This window comes from Lepidochelys kempii, chromosome 3 (genome assembly GCF_965140265.1).
Source record: "Lepidochelys kempii isolate rLepKem1 chromosome 3, rLepKem1.hap2, whole genome shotgun sequence".
Classification (NCBI taxonomy): domain Eukaryota; kingdom Metazoa; phylum Chordata; order Testudines; family Cheloniidae; genus Lepidochelys; species Lepidochelys kempii.
In genome coordinates this window covers 52442292-52463818 of record NC_133258.1, presented here as the reverse complement: position 1 = coordinate 52463818, position 21527 = coordinate 52442292, and positions in this window count along the sequence as shown.

The following is a 21527-nucleotide window of genomic DNA, read 5'->3' as shown; positions in this document are numbered from 1 at the left end:
AAAATTAATTAAAATGGGGTCTTTGAGAAATGAAGCACACTATACCAAACATTTTTTGAACCAAATAATCTTAGTAATGGAAAGCAGACTCTTCAAACTTCGCAAGCAGTTTAAACTCACTGAAATCATGTGTGTAGCCTATATCTGAGGATTTTATTATTATTAGTTTGTTTGTGGGAATAATGCTTATTTTTGACATTATTCTTCATAAATGAAAGGTTCTCTCTCTCCTGCAGCAGAGACTGACAAAAATTCTTTCATGGAGTACGCCACAAAGAACTTCCCTCTTTAAAAATGGCTACCATTCCTTTAGCCCTTACTAGCAATGAAGTTACAGGGCTACCATTAGCAAAAATGACCTCTTTCAAAATAGAGACAGGCTCCCACTGTTCCTAAGGAGATTGAAGACCAGGAGCTCCCAGGGAAGAAAGTAGCCATCTTTGTTGTCAAGGGCTAATCTGTAGTGACACCATGAGGAATACAAAATTTAAAAGTCAGTTTAATCTAATGTGGGGCTGAAATAATAGTACAGGGTAATCATAATTCATGTAATCACTGCAGGGAAGAATGTAATTACGGTGACCAAACAAACTTCATTGCCTTACACAAATATGTCTTTTTAATAGTTTATTCTTAGTTTTGCATTTCCTGGGTTTGTAAGACTTGTTTGAGAAATGTAATATGTATCAATTTACAAGGAAAAAGCTTTACAGAAATGTTGCAGTCTCAACTTCAATTTAACATAGTTTTCATCTAGGACTATCAGCCACAGTCCAGTTTTCAAAACAAGATCCCCAGTATGCACCGAGTTCTTTTTTTGGGTTTAAGTGCTACTTAATGTGGGTAAGAGTCCAAAAGAGATATCTGGTTTAAAACTGGCCAAAAGATGGTTTAGATTTATCCTTGGTATTATATTCACTGCCTCATAAGCAAGTCTCTTTGTCACTTAAATTCTTAAAGAAATAACTCTACCATAGAATCATAGAATCATAGAATATCAGGGTTGGAAGGGACCTCAGGGGTCATCTAGTCCAACCCCCTGCTCAAAGCAGGACCAATCCCCAATTAAATCATCCCAGCCAGGGCTTTGTCAAGCCTGACCTTAAAAACTTCTAAGGAAGGAGATTCTACCACCTCCCTAGGTAACGCATTCCGTGTTTCACCACCCTCCTAGTGAAAAAGTTTTTCCTAATATCCAACCTAAACCTCCCCCACTGCAACTTGAGACCATTACTCCTTGTCCTGTCCTCTTCTACCACTGAGAATAGTCTAGAACCATCCTCTCTGGAACCACCTCTTAGGTAGTTGAAAGCAGCTATCAAATCCCCCCTCATTCTTCTCTTCTGCAGACTAAACAATCCCAGTTCCCTCAGCCTCTCCTCATAAGTCATGTGTTCCAGACCCCTAATCATTTTTGTTGCCCTTCGCTGGACTCTCTCCAATTTATCCACATCCTTCTTGTAGTGTGGGGCCCAAAACTGGACACAGTACTTCAGATGAGGCCTCACCAACGTCGAATAGAGGGGAACGATCACGTCCCTCGATCTGCTCGCTATGCCCCTATTTATACATCCCAAAATGCCATTGGCCTTCTTGGCAACAAGGGCACACTGTTGACACATACCACTTTAGTTTCAATGATAAAGCTACCCTATGCCACTTTTTATTTTATATTATGAGAAATATGTGAACATTTCAGAATAAACTCAATCAAAATACATTTCTTTGAGCACTGATTTACTTTTGAGGAAGAATATAGAATAATGTTAAATGTTAGTCCTTTGGCAAAAAGCTTGTAAGCTAGAGGATTCATTTGTGAGCCTGAACATAGGATAATGGACCACTCCTCATACACTAGGACAACAAAGTTTAGACATTTCACTTTAAAATTAAGCACTGCTCCTTAAATTTTCTATCTCTCCATGATTTTTTTTTCAAATAGTTATTACCTCTCTAATTTATATTTTCCAAGCAGACTTGAGTTTATGGCTTGCCTCACAACAACACTTCTGATTTGCCTTTGGCAATCAGATCATAGGGGATGAAGAAAGAAAGGAGTTACTTGCTGATAATACACAATAGCTTTCCGTTTCAATGACAATCCTTTTATTTGGAGTGAACATGGCTCATATGTGAAGCCTTTAACAGTGCGAGAAAAAATGAATATTGTAGTTCAAGAGCCCTTCTAATACAACTATTTCCATACAGAGGTAAAGGAAATAAAGGTTTCTGCTGAAAAAAAAATTGGCAGTTTTAATCTGTCATTCAAGCTAATCAACTCAAATGCATAACATTACCAAGACATAGCATGACTGTTATACCATTATGGTATCTACAGAAACATACATATCTGAAAATACCTTTATGCATCCTTTAACAAAATATTACACAAGATGTGATTCTGATGGTATAATTCTGTCACTCTAAATCCTACTGTACTTGTAGTTTCTTCTTTTCCTGTTTCATGCTTTTCTCTAAAATTTCACTGCACTAACAAAAAGTTCATTTTAATTTGAATAATCTTACAGTCACCATTCAGTTTAGAGTGATAATGGTACTTGGGCCTATGTTGTTTACACTTTGCCTTTTATATAGTATAAGACCGTGGAATTATAGGGCTATATTCACAAAGGAACTTAGGTGTGGGTGACACTGAGCCTAACTTTTAGGTGCTTAGAAAAAAAAAAAAACACAACACCCTGGGATCCGCAATTCAGTGCCTAGACTCCCTATACAATGAATGGGGAGAGACAGATGTCTCAGAATGGGAGTCACAAAAAACAGCTTTCAGAGTAGCAGCCGTGTTAGTTTGTATTCGCACTAAGAAAAGGAGTACTTGTGGCACCTTAGAGACTAACAAATTTATTTGAGCATAAGCTTTCATGAGCTACAGCTCCGATGAAGTGAACTGTAGCTCACGAAAGCTTATGCTCAAATAAATTTGTTAATCTCTAAAGTGCCACAAGTACTCCTTTTTTTTTTTTTTTTTTACAAAAAACAGCATGTGAGGCAGGTCCTCGTTTAAAATGGGAAATATGAAGCTGAGGGGTATGTGCTAACCCATGCCCCTCTTTGGGAAATAGGTGCCTCCCTTGGCTTGGTATTCTCAGCTGCAAACCCTCCCTTGGTATTAAATGTGTACGACATTTCATTAAGATGATGACCAGCCACCCTTTTAGCCCAGTAGTTAGGGTACTCACCTGGGACATTGGAAATCCCGGTTCAAGTCCTTCTTCCACCTGAAGGAGAGAAGGCATTTGAACTGGGCTCTGCTACCACTTAGGTGAATGCCCTAACTGCTGGACTATGAGATAGCCTGATGCAGGGCTCTCAGTCTCTCCTGTTGAAGCTGTTCCACTGTGAATTAAATAATGAAAGAATCAAAGGGCCAGAAAAAAGAGTTTGACCTTTAAAATATTTGTAATAAAATCAGTACATAAAATGTTAACAAAAAAGGAATTACAAATTCAAAACAAATGCCCATCTATAACAGTATTTCCAATAGCGCACTGCTGAATAAATGGATCCAAATCATGTGTAAACATTTAAACTCCAAACACAGGAGTCAAACAACTAGAACCCTAAAAATAAATAAATAAATAAAAAATAAAGAATGTCAGCAACTCCAGTGCTAGGTAATTTTCAAATTCTGCTTTTCAAAATGGCCATCTTTGCTTGATCCAAGATAAAGTTCACAAGGTATTCAACATATCTATTTGTTTTCCTACATTTAGGTGTGAAAATAAATACAATATGAGTGGAATCAAGGGATAATAACTGAAATATACAGCCACTAGTTGTTTTCCTTCAGTGTAACCTGGAACAGGTAAGTAATATATGCAAAACAGTCTCCATCCCCAAAAAGGACACAACATGGACACTTCTGGAATCAAACAATGCATAAACATTTGTAGCAGTAGTACCATGAAGAATCCTCCATTGGAGATCATTCTTCGTCAAGGCCAGTTCATGGGAAACCAGACCTAGGGGTCAGAGCCAAAGTCTACAGGCACACGGCAGGGGTCAACAGTCAGCCAGGACAGGATACCAGGATATCAGAGGCAGGCAAGAAACCAAAGTTAGGAACTACAAGTTGGATGCCAGGAATGCTAGGGGAGCAGAAGCAGGATACTCAAGGCACACACAGTCCCGATGGATCCCAGTTGCATGGAGAACTTTGTGGTCTAGTGCTGGGTTTACATAGAAGCCGTGGACCAAGTAGGAACTGTCAGCATTCTGCCAATCAATTTCCAGGACTGACATCCTCTGTTGGGGTTCAGCTTCTGCCCTAGCATTTCTTAATATGTTATTGTGTGGCAAGTTGGTGCTTACTAGTGCCTAAGAATCCTGGGAACCAGGTCCCTGATACTCATACTCATTACAATCAGAGGTTTATATACAGATTAGCAGGAGTCTTCCCCCATAAGCTGTTGTTTCCATGCTGAATCAGGATAATTAAAAAGTCCCTGAAAATGACAGGTCTTTCTTGCATGTATATACAATAATTTATGGCCTAAACAATCCAAAGTGAATTCATAAGAACCATTAAAAGCTAGTAAACTGCCGTGCCTATCAATATCTCAATCTATAGCAGGAGTAACAGGGAAAAGAATAGAAATGTTAGTACAATTAGGTTTCAGAGTAGCAGCCGTGTTAGTCTGTATCCGCAAAAAGAACAGGAGTACTTGTGGCATCTTAGAGACTAACAAATTTATTTGAGCATAAGCTTTTGTGGGCTACAGCCCACATCATCAGATGCATAGAATGGAACATATAGTAAGAAGATATCTATATCTATATCTATATCTATATCTTATATATAGATATATATATACATACAGATATGTTGGAAGTTACCATACAAACTGTGTGAGGCTAATTAGTTAGGGTGAGGTGAGCTATTATCAGTGGGAGAAAAAAACTTTTGTAGTGATAATCAAAATGGCCCATTTAGACAGTTGACAAGAAGGTGTGAGGATACTTAACAATTAGGGATGGCTTGCAGCTCAAAGAGGCAACTGTTTAGACTGGCAATACCATCTCCAGGGAGGGCTGATTTGTCTTTTGCTAAAAACTCAACAAACAGAATGTAAACCAAGTTTATCAGCAAGAATATCCACTGAAATCTATGTAAGATTATCAAAATCAATAAAAAGAACCAATTTTGTTATACCTGATGCAATAAGGGAAGAGACTACATTTGTACAAGCAAAAGTAAGAATACTCATGGAACAGTTAGAAATAAGGGTTTCAGCTAGCAGCCATGGGAACTCCAGACACCTGTCCTGTGGCTTTAGCTTGAAGGCCAGTTGAGTCCACGGAACAGGCTTTTCCAAAAACAACAACTGCAGCAGAATCTGTAATTGAAACGCAATGACTCTGCTCAAAAGATCCGTAAGACCTTGAACCTTTTTCCACAACAGGCAGATACAAAAATGTTTTGCTCATTCAATGATGGCCATCCCAGAAAGAGTCCAAAAGGATCTTCTGAGTTCTTATGCTACAAAACTAATATAATTAATTTAATGTAATTGTTAATTATGAACAACCAGCCTCAGAAAGAGAGTCAAGGCAAACACCACTTCCATCTCTGCAACTCCCTTCCAACATTTTTATAACTCCCTCCCAGTACTGACCCAAAATCCTCTGGTCCCAGCATAATTCCCAGTGACCTAAAGACCTTATGACTTCACAGTAATGTCCACAGCAAAGTTCACCCAAATCCCAGCAGGAGTGTGTCACTCTTACCCCAATTAATAAAAGTTTAGGAAGCCTGCTCGAAAAAGTACTGACATTCAGTCAAAACCTGAACATTGCACTCCAGTGTAATAAACAGTCACATTATCATAAAAGCAGGGACACAAGTCTCCTGTTCCTCATATCTCCAACCCCCCCTATGAGGCAACAGGATAAGAACAGCTCAGTGTTAACTGAATGGCAATAGTTTATCCCTGGTGCTCACCTGAAGGACCTGGAGCAAGACAGGCCCAAGAAGTGTCCAAGAGGTGATATAGACATGAATAAGCAAACCATCAATACTAGTGCCTTCCCTGGAGCAAAGACATTTAGGACAGAAGTCTATTCTAAGAGCACCAAGTCATGCTCAATCCTGTCCACATCCAACACAGAGCTCCTAGAGAGACCCTCAAGGAAATTTGAAACAGTATACAGGTCTGAGAAAAAAACCCATAGCAAAATCACACTTGGCTCAAAAAGGACTTGGCTCTAAGACATCTTCAAGTGGCCAATTACCTTCTGCTCTGCATGTTTCTTTTCCAGGCTACACACATATACAAAACTGAGCAGATACATCCATTTGAGAAAGGTCTTGCTGACAAAAACATTTAATATTAACTCTACCCACTTCCCACCATTGCCTCAAAGAGAAAAACGCATCCTTCAGAACAACCTAGTCTCCACAGAAATAATACAGTCCTGAAAATGCACATCTTGTAAAAGGGGAGTATTAAAACGCTAATATGGGTGATGGTGTTGACTACAGGGAAGGGCTAGCACAAATAAGACCAGCCTATGATCTAAAATCCTACGAGGCACAATACAACTAGAAATGAAATGAGACAAATAAGGAGTACAAACATGAAAACATTCCAAACGGGCCATAGAGAAAAGGCCATCAATAGCACTCAACCAGGTATACTGCTGTACACAAGTCTGAAAATGCTGCTGCATGTCAGTCAGGTCATAAACCTGTAAAAGAGTTAAAAGTCACTGGGCACATAGTGGATGCAGTTCCAAATGATTCCTATTCAATCTTTCACTAACAGTGCAGTTAAAAGAACCCCCAAATTAAAATATTACTCAACAAACAATTCACAAGCAGAGCACACAGACTCTGGAAAACAAACAAAAACAAACAAACAAACAAACAAACATAAGGGATGGAAGAGGTGGTAACTCTAACAACAGGTATTCAGAGAGGCACCACAGAGACAAAAAAACAAAACAAAACAAAAAACCCTGCACAACAATCCCCTCCAAACCATCTGTTCAACAAGGCTAAGCATGACAACAAACACATCAGCCTTGCTTATACATGAGGCATATCACATGTTTTTACACCCAGTTACAGCTAAAACACCCTCCTCCCAGAGGCAGAGTCTGAAGGCAAAATCCACACTCTGTGGCCCTGGGTCAAACCCTCAGAATCCGCAGCAAGGGAGACTTGTGGGAAGATCCCTGTTCATATCCTTTCTTCCCCTCAGGCAGTGGTGGTGACTTGAAGTGGCATTCTCCCACATCGCAAGTGAGCACCCTACCCACTGGACACAATATTACAAAACAGAATGTCCTCCTTTTTCCTCTTCTCACTCCTCCCTGCCCTCCTCCCACGACGTCTTACTAAAACAAGGTATGTGGGTAACAACAAGAAAGAGGGTTTGGAGCTGAGACTCCCAAGCAGAAAGATAGGAGCTGGTCTTAGTACACCTCAGCTTGGCATCTTCCATGGGCTATCTTAGGCAAGGACCTGCCTAAAATGCTGCCTTTTGTGAATTCCATTCTGAGGTGTCTATTTCTTTCCATTCATTACCTAGGGACGCTGATCTTAGGCTTTGTGAATCCTAGTGATTTTCTAGGAGCCTGAAAATTAGGTGTGGTAACGCTAAGTGTCACCACGCCTAAATTTATTTATGAATCTAGTCTTACCGTATTTGGCAGACCCACCAATCCATGGCTACTTGATTCTTCAGAGACAGGTGAACAAAAAAACTTAATGCACAATGCACTATCATGGCATATGTGTGTGCATATGAGGGGATGGATTCTATACCAGACTCTGTAGGTGATATGTTTATACCAGCAGTTCTCAGACTTTAGCAACCCGAGGATCCCAAATTTGATTTAAAAATTTTTGCAGACCACCAACGGCCCCCACTCAACCCCAGGCCCTACCCCCACTTCATTCCTTCCTCCAAGACCCCATCCCTGCCCCTCCTCTTTCTTGCTTCTTTCCGTCCCCTCCCCCGAGCCTGCCCCATCCCCGCCCCTCCCTCCCAGCAGCATGCAGCTGTTCCACGGTGTGCAGAAGGCGCTGGGAAGGAAGGGGAGGAGTTGATCAGTGGGGCCAGCGGCCCTGGACATGGTTCCATCCCCTCCCTTGAGCATGCCTGGTCCCCGCTCCTCCCGTTTCCTCCCAGCGCCTCCTGCAAACCACTGAACAGCTGTTCCCTGGCGTGCAGGAGATGCTGGGAGGGAGGAGGAGGAGTTGAGGGAGAGAGGAGGAGGAGTTGATCAACAGGGCCCGTGGTCCCCCCCCGGAGTACCTTCGCGGACCCAGGGGTCTGCAGACCCCACTTTGAGAAATGCTGGTTTATACCATGAATGCCATGAAGCATGATAATTCACATTTCTTTTATCTTCTTGATCTATCAGGCATATGCATGGAAACCTGTCTCAAGCAACTACTAAAGGGACAGAAATATCCATTGCTTAAAATGGGGCTTTTTTGATAAGTGTGGGATAAAATTATATTAAATATGTTTGAGGCTACTTCAGGATGATCTCAATGAAGGAAGCTGGCTGGTAATGTGGTCTCTTGTACAGGTATTAGCTGCAAATGTTTTTCATCTTTAATTAAATAACAACGCCTTTTTGAATTCTGCTAAACTGTTTGCCTTCATGCCTCCCTGTAACAATAAATCCCAGACATTGTTTATGTATGTTTTATAAAAGTATTACTTTTTCTCTATGTTACATTTGGGATAGTGTTTATGCCCGATATGGTTTTACTATGAAATTCATTATTTTATATTCCACATTCTCTCAATCTTCTGTTTTGGGTAAAATAATTCAAACTGCTTTAATCTCTCTTTATTTGTAAATCTAGGTTTAGCCATTTACAGCTATGTCATTTTTTGAAGTAAGGCCAACAGTTTTGAAATAGGGTATACTTTGCTGGTGTACCATAGATTTGTGTAATGTGATTATTTCATACCTGTAAATGTTTAAAATTAAGCCATTTTGGAGAGTATTTTTTAATAACTAATATGTATGTATTATGATAGAAAAGTCTTGATTCAGGTTTCTTCTTCAGAGTTGTGAGAAAGCGATGTCACACATACTTGCACTTGCTTGTAGCATCTGATGTTAGTAAATAGGGAGGGACAAATTGAAGAAATCACAGAAATGTAAGATGCAAAGTACCTTTTCATCCGGTCCATCTCCCTGCTATGTAGGATTGTTCCTTACAGTACATTTTCTAGTGATTTGTCCAGACGTATTTTAAAAATCATGGAGTTTCACCCTTTCCCAGCGTCAGTTTCCTGATACTAAATTTTATTTTTCTAGTTTCCAATCCATTCCTTTTCTAACCTTTTGTACTATCCTAAATAACTCTTCTGTGCTTCTCATGGGACAATCCTCCTGGAAAAATGCTGAAGGCAAAACAGATAAAAAAGGCATCTGAGATATTGAAACAGGCAACAAATAGTTTAAACATCCTTAGTTATACATTTAGAAATACTGAACATCAGTGTTAACACATACCCTTTTGCTTTTAACTGGAAAGTCTCCTCAGAAAATCTTTTGATCACATTTTCTTGACTATATCATTTACACCTCCATGACCCTATTATTAATGCTATGAGTTAAGAAATAAAGTGTTCCATTGTGGAAGGTAAGGGGACCACAACTTTTGCCTTTTACTTTCATTTTGTGCAAGCTGCCTTGAAAATCAACTCCTACATGAATCATGTTCTAATTCAGAAATCTGTCTTCATAATGGCAGGTTTCAGAGTAGCAGCCGTGTTAGTCTGTATTTGCAAAAAGAAAAGGAGTACTTGTGGCACCTTAGAGACTAACAAATTTATCTGAGCATAAGCTTTCGTGAGCTACAGCTCACTTCATCGGATTCGGATGCATCCGATGAAGTGAGCTATAGCTCACGAAAGCTTATGCTGAAATAAATTTGTTAGTCTCTAAGGTGCCACAAGTATTCCTTTTCTTTTTGTCTTCATAATGTAATTGGGGCAAATGAATCAATTTTTACCCTTTTTTTTAGAGTTTTTCTTGTTTCCTTTGCTTTTTGAACTCTCAGTGTAACAACTGGAATCTGTGAATATGGACCCCTGACATGTGATAGTGGTCTTTGTCATCCTGACCCAGATCATGGGACTGGAGCAGGAAAGAAAATCCATTCTTTTGGGAGCATTCTTGTATAATCAGACCCTTATTATGTGGTGTCAAGTAAATTATATGGTTTAGCCAAAATTGGAGGAAGTGAAAACTCTTGAATTCTCAATTCTGCTGTGTCAGACCCTTGTTACATGAAGAAACTGTTTTGTTTTCATATACATCAGTGTTTATTCACACACAATAGTACTTTGTATAAGGGAGAATTTTCCTAAAATATTTAGGGTTCATTTAACTAATTTTATCAATTTTAGACCAATGATATTGTTTTTAGTTTTCCTTAGGCAGAAGGAATATTCTGGAAAACGTTATATATTTGCTTTTATATATGTTAGTGTTACTGACATTTTTTCTCATATTGGGTGTGCTGTTTAAGAGAACATTTTTAATAATATATTTACAGCTTTGCTCATAAAAATGTAATTATATTAATTGTCTTCAAGCTCTATATTTTACTTTTCGATTAAAGTAAGTCATAGTCTTTACATTTCTCTCTTCCTCTCTTAAACCACTATGTAGCCATAAGCAAAATAAGATAAGTAGGAAACTTATCTGACAAATGCATGGTAAAAAAAAATTCTACCAAACACTTTTCAATTCAGAGAAGTAAAAGCAGCCTTGGGAGATAAATCTACAGAATGTGAAACAGCTATATAGAAACTGCCAGAATAATCCCTGCATCACCCAAAGCAAGATGTAAATTAAGGAGCAATACACTATGAGTGTAATGGAGAGTGTACTCATAAGTTTATGGTTCCATTCATCTCATGTAAACAGCTCACACACTGCATCTCACAGGAATAATTACACAACACTAAACTGTCTGAAATTATAGTTATTAAGATAGAAAATACATCTTATAGATTTATTTTCTGTAAAGGTTTATGATCTTAAAAGAGGTTAATTCTTAACTGTTATATTGCCTTCTAATTGTTCACTTACATAGGTTGAAGGTCAAAAGAATGGAAAAAGCTTTGGGCAAAATCAGCATGATATGTGTGTATGCTGTAAATTGAAAATAGATGTAAACTGGCCAGTTGGCATGGCAGCAGTTTTCTGTCCTGCCATGACGGATGTTAATATTTGGGAGAAACTTCAGGATTCCCAGTCTTCAAAGTGTTGGGGACTGGATGAATTACAGAAGTGACACTTGAACTTTTCTAGTGTGGAGGGAATTAGAGATTAGGAGTAACTTCAGGATTCCCAATCCTCAAAGTGTTGGGGAATGGATAAATTGCAAAAGTGACACTTTTTCTCATGTGGAAGGTGAAATATGGACCAATACTGAGCATATTTTATAACAGAATGGAACACCAAGGAATTCTCCATATTCTCCATCAATCAGAAGATCCTCTGAATCAATATAAACTGATTTATGTAGTAATCAAAGGAAATAAAACCTCCATAAAAATAGAACCAAGAGTTCTGTCATTGAATCAGTGTACATTGTAAAGGTCATTCTTCAAAGTTTCATTACTATTCTTTTGTGTTATCTAATATTATGGAACCACTAATTAAGAGGTAGATTGGATAGAGGGGAAAAATAACCCAGCTAAGCAATAAATTCATGAATATAATAAGAAGCAAATTTAAGGATATAAACCACGGAAGAAATAAAAAGGATCAGATGAAACAGAACAGTAAACTGAATATCAAATTCCACTTGGTTAATCTGATTATGGCCTGAGCTAGCCTGAGCCTTTTAACCTAAAGGGTCCTATAAATCACTCTCAGTGCTCAAATGTGTTCTAGGTGACTCATACTACAATTGAAAAAAAGATTGGTCACTTTTCTGAAGAGTTAAAGTTAAGACAAGACACAAAGAATAACAAACCATGGCGAGCAAACTGGGGAAGGGAAGACAAAGGTTGCAAAATTTTGGTAATGATTTAACTCCCATGCATGTCTAAAGTTTTGGGGTTTCACTATCATATTAGTCCAGTGACTCCACTGAAATTGGCATAAGACTATAATGAAACAGTGGTAAATTAACTTATTTGTGATGTATATCTGAATATACAAGAACTTATAAAAAGAAAAGGAGGACTTGTGGCACCTTAGAGGCTAAAAAATGTATTTGAGCATAAGCTTTCGTGAGCTACAGCTCACTTCATCGGATGCATGCAGTGGAAAATACAGTAAGGGGATTTCCCCTACTGTTCCTCACACGTTCTTGTCAATTGCTGGAAATGGCCCACATTGATTATCATTACAAAAGGTTTTTTTTTTCTCTCCTGCTGGTAATAGCTCACCTTACCTGATCATTCTCCTTACAGTGTGTATGGTAACACCCATTGTTTCATGTTCTCTGTGTATATAAAATCCCCCTACTGTATTTTCCACTGCATGCCTCCAATGAAGTGAGCTGTAGCTCATGAAAACTTATGCTCAAATACATTTGTTTGTCTCTAAGGTGCCAAAAGTACTCCTTTTCTTTTTTCCGGATACAGACTAACACGGCTGCTACTATGAAACATGAACTTATAAGTGTGTTTGTACATATATGCAGAATTAAACTACTGCAATGCACTTTTCATTGTATTGTACCTTAAAAAACACTTTAAGTCCTGGTCTACACTGAAAACTTAGGTTGACATAACTACATTGTCAAAAATCCATGCTATGCTGACCTACCAACAGTGTACAGGCAACTAGGTTGACAGAAGAATGCGTCCATCAACCTAGCTACCATTGCTTGTGGAAGTGGAGTTCTTCAGGTGATGGAAAATCCCCTTCAGTTGCTGTAGTCTGTGTCTACTGTATGTGGTAACAGTGGCATAACTATGGTACTGTAACTATGGCAGTGTAGTGCCTGTGGTGTAGATATGGCCTAAGGCTGAAATGGGTGCAGAATACAGACGTGCACATGGTAAATGTATCTCACAAGAAGCCCAAAACACTAACACTTGGGAATGTGCATTGGCTATCTGTTGATCTCAGGGGGGAGTTTAGGGTGCTGATGTTGACTTATAAATCCTGGGACCTGTCCGCTTGAGAGGTTGTCTACCCATCTCCTTGTGCTACATTTCCACAACTGAGACTGAGGTGCTTGTTCCTCATCCTTATAAGACAGATGGCAATACATACACAGAGACACACTGTCACGGTTCCTCCCCCACTCTGAACTCTAGGGTACAGATGTGGGGACCTGCATGAAAAACCTCCTAAGCTTATCTTTACCAGCTTAGGTCAAAACTTCCCCAAGGTACAAAATATTACATCCGTTATCCTTGGACTGGCCGCTACCACCACCAAACTAATACTGGTTACTGGGGAAGAGCTGTTTGGACGCGTCCTTCCCCCCAAAATACTTCCCAAAACCTTGCACCCCACTTCCTGGACAAGGTTTGGTAAAAAGCCTCACCAATTTGCCTAGGTGACTACAGACCCAGACCCTTGGATCTTAAGAACAATGAGCAATTCTCCCAACACTTGCACCCCCCCTTTCCTGGGAAATGTTGGATAAAAAGCCTCACCAATTTGCATAGGTGACCACAGACCCAAACCCTTGGATCTGAGAACAATGAAAAAAGCATTCAGTTTTTTACAAGAAGACTTTTAATAAAAAATAGAAGTAAATAGAAATAAAGAAATCCCCCCTGTAAAATCAGGATGGTAGATATCTTACAGGGTAATTAGATTCAAAAACATAGAGAACCCCTCTAGGCAAAACCTTAAGTTACAAAAAAGATACACAGACAGAAATAGTTATTCTATTCAGCACAATTCTTTTCTCAGCCATTTAAAGAAATCATAATCTAACACATACCTAGCTAGATTACTTACTAAAAGTTCTAAGACTCCATTCCTGTTCTGTCCCCGGCCAAGACGACTACAGACAGACACAGACCCTTTGTTTCTCTCCCTCCTCCCAGCTTTTGAAAGTATCTTGTCTCCTCATTGGTCATTTTGGTCAGGTGCCAGCGAGGTTACCTTTAGCTTCTTAACCCTTTACAGGTGAGAGGAGCTTTCCCCTGGCCAGGAGGGATTTCAAAGGGGTTTACCCTTCCCTTTATTTTTATGACACACACATTTTTAAAACAGTAGCTATTATCAGCCGTGGAAATATGAAGAGAAAGGAGAAGGAGCATAGAAGAAACTGAACAGAGGGAAGGGAAAGGAAATGGGAAATGGTTCTGTTAAGGATGAGGAGCTGGATGATAGCAGTCACGGTGAAACAGGGGGGAAATGTAAAAATATTCATTGCACCAACGTTAGTAAAACAAGTGACAGTAAAGAGTCAATAAGCTGGATTTTTTAGTAGTCAGGTGATGGAGTACAGCAGAGTTTGCTGATGTGCAGGCTGTGATGTCAAGAAAGATGAAGGAGGTTTATGCAAAATCTCAGAAGGTCTGATGGCCTCACTGCTTCTTCTTTCAAGCTACTATCTGTAGCAAAAGTCAGAGATGGAGTCTCTGCGTGGGGGCATATTCCAGGACCCATTAGTCCTGAAATATGAGTCTTTCCTTTGACTTCAATTGACATTGGCTCAGGCCTCAGTTGTGGTATGTCGTCCACTGCTGGATTCAAAGCATGGGGAATTAGTACTAACCAATGCCTAGGCCATATCTGTTCTGTGTGTAATGAGAGGATTTCAGCTTCCAGGACTGTCAGCCTAGTACTATTCAGTAACATTATAGTCAATTCATTTTACAATAATTCTTTTTTCTTTACCATCTGTCATGCACAGTTTTTCAGTATCTACCTGTTTAAACATGATAACTGTACACACGTGGCCAAATGAATAACCTTTGATTTTATGTTGTACTTATCTGTCTCGGTGGCACACAAGTATCTAAAAAACAGTCACAATTATTTTTCTTTCATATTTTGTGTTTGTACCTACTATTTAAGATCAGACACTGCATTTTTACTCACTCAGTAGTCTACCTAAAACTAAAACAATGTCACTGAAGTTGGTCTGGTAACATGAAGTGAGGTAGCTTCCTATAGAGATTCAACTGAAATATGATTCACTTCCTCACTGACTTTTTATGTAGATAGAACTAAGTATTGGCAATTAGCAACCTATCATTTATAATTTTCTGTTGGATTATTGCTTTCTGAGTTCCATACAACATTCACTATTGAACAGGTTAGTTGTCAGTTCTGTGGACAAAATAGTTCTGTGAATTCTAACAAGCATTCTCTTGGGATAAATTAAGCAACATTCATATTTAAGACTAAAAATTATGTGCATTGAGTTGCTTGGATTTTGCAGGCAAAAATCTACTTTATAATAACATGTTATATTACAACAGAGGAATATGTTAAGACACATAGGCAACCATCTGTTAGAACATTAACTGAAATATGTGTGAACTGTAAATAACAAGTTACTTGTATAAAGGACTCCATCTCCAAACAGACACACACCGTGAGAGGGTTCGGCAGAAATAACTATATATATCTTTATAGCTTTTATCTGTAAAAAAATCTTATGAACGCAGATTACTTTTTAATGAACAGTTTTAATCTCATATGGAAAGTATTGATCATCCAGATGCCATATAATCCTTACAATCCTTCAGAGAGTTAGCATCTGAGGCTCCTACTCTCTCTCAGAGAGATGCCAGTGTATGGCAAAGTAATACATGTCATCATGGTCGATTGTGAAGGGTACAGGGGACATACAGATAAAGTAGCTGGTTCATTATTGTGTTTAAAGTGTTTTTCTAACAGCAAAGAGAATATCATTAGTGCTGGAAATGAGTTTAAAAAAATCCAAACACATAATATTACAGACAGATTTATGACTCTCCTCTGATATTTTTTACTTAGACATAGTATTTTGTCTAAAGAATTCCCAAAATATGTGACTGCACAAAAAATTATGCACAGACTTTAGCCAAAGGAATGTTTAATGTAAAGATCATCATATTTGGCCATGAGTATTCTTTTATTTGACCTGATAAAGACAGCGCTAGTGTTTGACCACAATGTTAACTGTATCCTCCTTTCCCACTTTGACAAAATCCATGGTAACAGAGCAGCAACAAGAACTCCATCACTTTCCTCACATACAGTGCAGAAATCATACATGAAGTCTGATATTTCCTAGTAATGTCCAAGGTAAACATATGTGCTGAAGAAAAGTAGGGTTTAAAAGACATGTATGAATAACGTTTGGAAAAGCCAATTTGTGCAGGGACTTTGGACAAAAAGTGTTCACAAACAGTTCATGCATGTGAAAATATGACATACTCACTGTGAATTGCCGTGGTAACTCTGGTGATCTGCTGAACTACTGCTTGGCAGCAGAAGTTAAAATTGGCTAGCGGCTGGTGGCAGCATTACTAGTGATGCCAATATTAAGATTTTTTATAATTGGGAAAAGGGTATATGTAATCTGTTTGGGCCCTTTTACCCACTGTCCTCTTTCCTGACCCTTTTTGGCATGAATATGTACAAATTAATCCTCTAAGTGGTTAGATGAATGCACTCAGAAATAAAAGAATACCAATTGATCAGGATGTGTAGGGAAGATTTTAAATCAGAAGGCTGCAAAATTAATATCTTTAACGGGAGAACTAATCAAAAAAAGGATTTTTTTTGGGTCCATTATGGTGCTAAATCATTTAAATGCCAAATAACTAATATTCAAGGTTGGCCCCCTTCAGCCTAACCCCAAAGATTCAGCCCACCTCTGAATTCTCTCATTCTCTCTGCTGTGAGGGAGTTGAGAGTTCCAAGATGGATCCCAGATTGCAAAGATTTCTAGTCTCCTATTCTCCTTCCAGACAGAAGGCCCAGCAGCCATATCCAGGTCTCATTTACCTCCGAGAGCTGGTCCTTTCAGCTTTTATCTGAACTGGATGTATATTGGGATGAAATTGAAAACTCTACTTATAAACTTACATCTTTTGAATCCTGTCCTCAGTCCTATTAACCTAACAGCAGGCTATTGTGAGACAGGCAAAAAGCCCACCTGACACCTTGCAAATATTGCCTTAAATATTGCCAACCTGTGACACCCCTGTTTATGCATTGTCATAGCATAAACAAAACAACTTGTATAAGTAAGCCACACAACCAAACATTGTATTAATTTCACAAAACTCCAAGACATGAAGAGCAAAATCATAATAATGATGTCTGAAATTCAGTGTATCTAGGTACTTCTGTGAAGCTCTGTCACCATAGTATCTGAGTAAATAGAAAGAATAGTAAAGCTTTCTCTTTTTTCCAATTTTGTAGGAGAAAGAGTTAGATTAGTTTCATAGAATCAAAGGGCTGGAAGGGACCATAAGAGGTCATCTAGTCCTGTCCCCTGCACTCATGGCAGGACTAAGTATTATCTAGACCATCCGTGACAGGTGTTTGTCCAACCTGCTCTTAAAAATCCCCAGTGATGGAGATTCCACCACCTCCTTAGGCAATTTATTCCAGTGCTTAAGTACTGTTGACAGTTAGGAAGTTTTTCCTAATGTCCAACCAAAACCGCCCTTGTTTATAGAGACATTTTTTATCTTGTTTATATATATGAGTGTGCCTGAGTTAATAGCTTACTAAGGTAAAAAATTAGTTTTGCATTTGCTTCTGAAGGTGACAATGTCCAGGGTCATTTTTATGTCTTGTGATAATGGTCTCCATAGTCTCTAGGCGTAACTCATATATACCAATATATACCCTTTTGATCAGTTGATTATTTGTTCCTGTGGAATGTGGCTATAGTAGGCTGTCATGGTTGTGGTGGGATAGGTGAAGGCAGGTACACCAATCCCACTGAGGGTTTTGAATATCACAAAGGAGATCTTGAACTGGACCTTATTTAGCAGTGAACCAGTGCAAATAGTAGAGTGATCTTTTCATGGCAGCCTCTATTTCGTCCCAGCTGGAGCATTGTCAGGCATATGACTTCATTCTTAGATATAATGAGCTGCAGTAGTCAAAACTGCTGGCCACAAATGCATGAATCACTATGTCCAGGTCTGCATTCCATAATATAGGGTAATCGTCTGGCCAATTGCAAATGGTGTTTGTTTTTGCTGTCATGGTTATTTCACCATCCAAAAGAAAACAACTTGTATCTCACCACACTAAAACAAATGGCCTGATTTGCATTCTCTTACTGTTGCGGTTCAGTGATGAGACAGAACACAGCTTTATGCAAGCAAACAGGCTGGTCAGCGGAGATGGGCTGTTCTGCCCCCCCTGCCTTCCACCTTCTCCTTTTATTATATTTCTCCCCCTAAGCATTACACACTGCTACACAAAGGAATGTATGACGTTAATTCATATGCTTAGTTACCATCCTCTATCTACTACAATCCTGGTTCTCAGGCCTTGAGCCCAGGCTAAAGAAACCTCCCACAGTTGCTGTCCAAACAATCAAGTTCTCAGGGTTCATATCTAGCCCTTGTCCTTGGATAGAGCAATGTGTGCATTGCTCCTAGGAAACAGTCAGGGTGTGCCCCGCCTGCTTCCAGGTGGAATAGCTAGACATTAACCCTTCATCTTACACCTGTTTTAAACCAGTATAATTGCACTGACTCCAGTGGAGCTGCTTTTGGTTTATACCAGTTTAAATAGAGGGCTCAAAATCCCCAAATATTAAGCCAGGACTATTAATTTAAGCTTACACTTAATTCAGGTGAATAAGAAGGATGGTGTGAAAAGGCATTACGAAGTGCCATTTGCCTCAAACATCAATGTATTGCTACACATGCAGCAGAGTCTGTGATCAATTGGGAGAGTCCCATGTTAACTTAGGGAAAATGTAATTAAATCAGTAGGGTTCCCTCCACTAGCATTTTGCAAGGACTCCCTGACTGCATAATGCATCATTAGGGGCATTTAACTTGCAAGCTATTCCTCTGATCCTGCTGCACCTGGTTCACCATGTTCAATTTATTCAAGATGAGAGGTGAATCTGTTGGAGACTGTGCTACTGACTGTAACCATATCCTGGATGATCAATAAGTTAAGATCAGAAGGAACCTTTCTGACCAAACTTTCATTAATTGTATCTCCTTTTATGTCAAAAAGGAAGTGAAGAAACAGATAGAAGCATGAAGGTTAATTGCAGCAAATGGAGCATAAATCTTTCTCCAATGCACCCTCCCATGATAACTTGGTGAAGAAATGTATTTGAGTTCTATGCAACCAAACACCCATTAGAATCATCCACATTCCAGTGCATCACACTTAACTCTGCTCCCCCAGTTTGGAGGCAATTTGATATCTAAGAGTGGAGAGATGTGGAAAGTCTTCATTCCTCATATACCCTTCTTCAGCAGTAGTGGAGACTGCAGTAGTGACAAAAGCAATGACCTCTTCAGGCTTTCTTGATGCGGACTAGCCATGATAGCCTGAGCTGCCTAGCCCAGCATTCCTCACAGGGATGGTCCAGCTGTGCTCTGAAAATCTCTGTGACCACTAGTGTCACTCAGGGTTTTGTTGAACCCAAAGCTCTTAGTAACTGTACTCTTTGCGAGGCAGTGGCAGGAAATAAATGAATGGGGACAAGGCTGACCAGCGGATAGGTAGTTGACGCAAGCAGGCAAACAAAAGTGCTTTCACTCAAATCCTTTATTTTATTTAGACTCCAGCACTTACACACATCTGCAACAGGTTAGTAAAGCACCACAAATTACTCCCAGATTCATATTTACCCTGAGGAGGTCACGAGAGGATAACTGTAGACATCCAGTGGCCAGCCTTCCATCTGCATGGGAACCTGAGAGGTGTCCAAGTGTTCAAGTGTCCATCTAGCTCAGATTTCTTCCTCTTTTTATACTCAATTTGTTAGTATTACATAGCTTGTTCATCAAAACAAACTGCTGAGCAGAAGCTAAGTAAAGTGTGGAGTTTTCCAGACTGTAGCTTTCCATCAGTTAACCAGCTGTATTTCACACAGCAATAGTTAACCATTGTCAGACTTTCCATCTTGCAAAACCACAGGCTTCAGCAAAAACTCAAGTCAGGAGGGCACAGGGTCATCTTTACTCCTTGAGGTCACTCACTTCCCCACTCCCCTCCTGGCCTGTCAGTTGTGCTCAGGTATCAGAAAGGCATCCTTTTATCTACTTGCAGCAATAAGCATAACAATTGGTATTCCAGCTGCAGGCAGTGGTCTCAGCATGTTACTGGGTTAATAGAATTTCCTCCTTATATTAGAACCTCATATTAGTGTAATAAATTCTTCTAGGAAGGGAGAGGACATACATTCTGGCAGTGCTAAGGCACTCTTGGCTTCCAGCATCTGTAATGTTTTGGGATCACCCAGACCAGTATGGAATTCTGTTACTTGGGTGCCTTTATGCTATGCAGCTTTGGTTCACAACCCTGATATCAGAAGTCTTCCCAAAAGTACAAGGTCTCATCATGGCTTCCACCAGCCTGATTACTCCATCCAGGCTGATGCCAACAGCACTTGCAGTCCCAAGTCTCCCCAAATCTGTCCTTCCTGGGTTCTTAACTACCAGATACTCAAAAATGTCCTGTCTGGTTTGTCACTCCTGAATGAGTGAAACCAATTATCAGGTCACTTTGTGTTTATTTTATAGAAAGATCAGATTCAAAGATAAAATAGTAAGGAATAGTAAACATGTACAAGTTGCACATGAAATAAATATAAAAATGCAACCACAGATGTTACACTTTGAATTTAGATAAACTGAATGTTGCAGCACAAATTATGAGCACAGTTTTATATACGCACAAATACGTAAATTCATAATTAGAGTCACTATATGTATCTCATAATAACTATCAAATTCAGAATATTACATGCTTTCATAAAATACCTTACTAACATATTTTATTCACAATAACACTATGTACAATCAGCTGTTTCAATTGCTTATTCTTTGAGGTTCAGATGCCCTGTTCTTCCTATGGCATGAGTGGACCCTGGCTGTCACACTTCTTTCTGAGACTGATGCTGGAGTTTTTATTACTGGCCACGATGTAAGTTCCACCTCTGCTCTCTCTCTTTTCTCGAGAGGGGATCAGCTACTTTGTTCTCCAACTCTGAATATGTGTAATTTCCATATCATATTTCTACAAAGCTATGCTCCATCATAGCACTCTGAAGTTGATTCCTTTTATTTCATAAAGCCATACTAATGATGAGTGATCTATTAACAGCTTATTGAACACTAAGGTGTGAGCTATTTTTCAGCCTATGTAATTGCATAACACTCCTTTTCAAACAGAGATGAATTCTGTTCAGAGGGAGTCAGTTTTTGCTCAGAAATCCAATGGGATGTTTCTTGTTATCCTTACAGGTTTGCATTAATTTGGGTCCGAGGCCTGTGCTGGATGCATCAGAACACAATTCAAACATTTTTGTAAAATCTGGATTGACTAAAATGGGTTTCTTTGATAAAATTTCTTTCAACATGTCAAAACCTTTTTGATACATGTCTGACCAG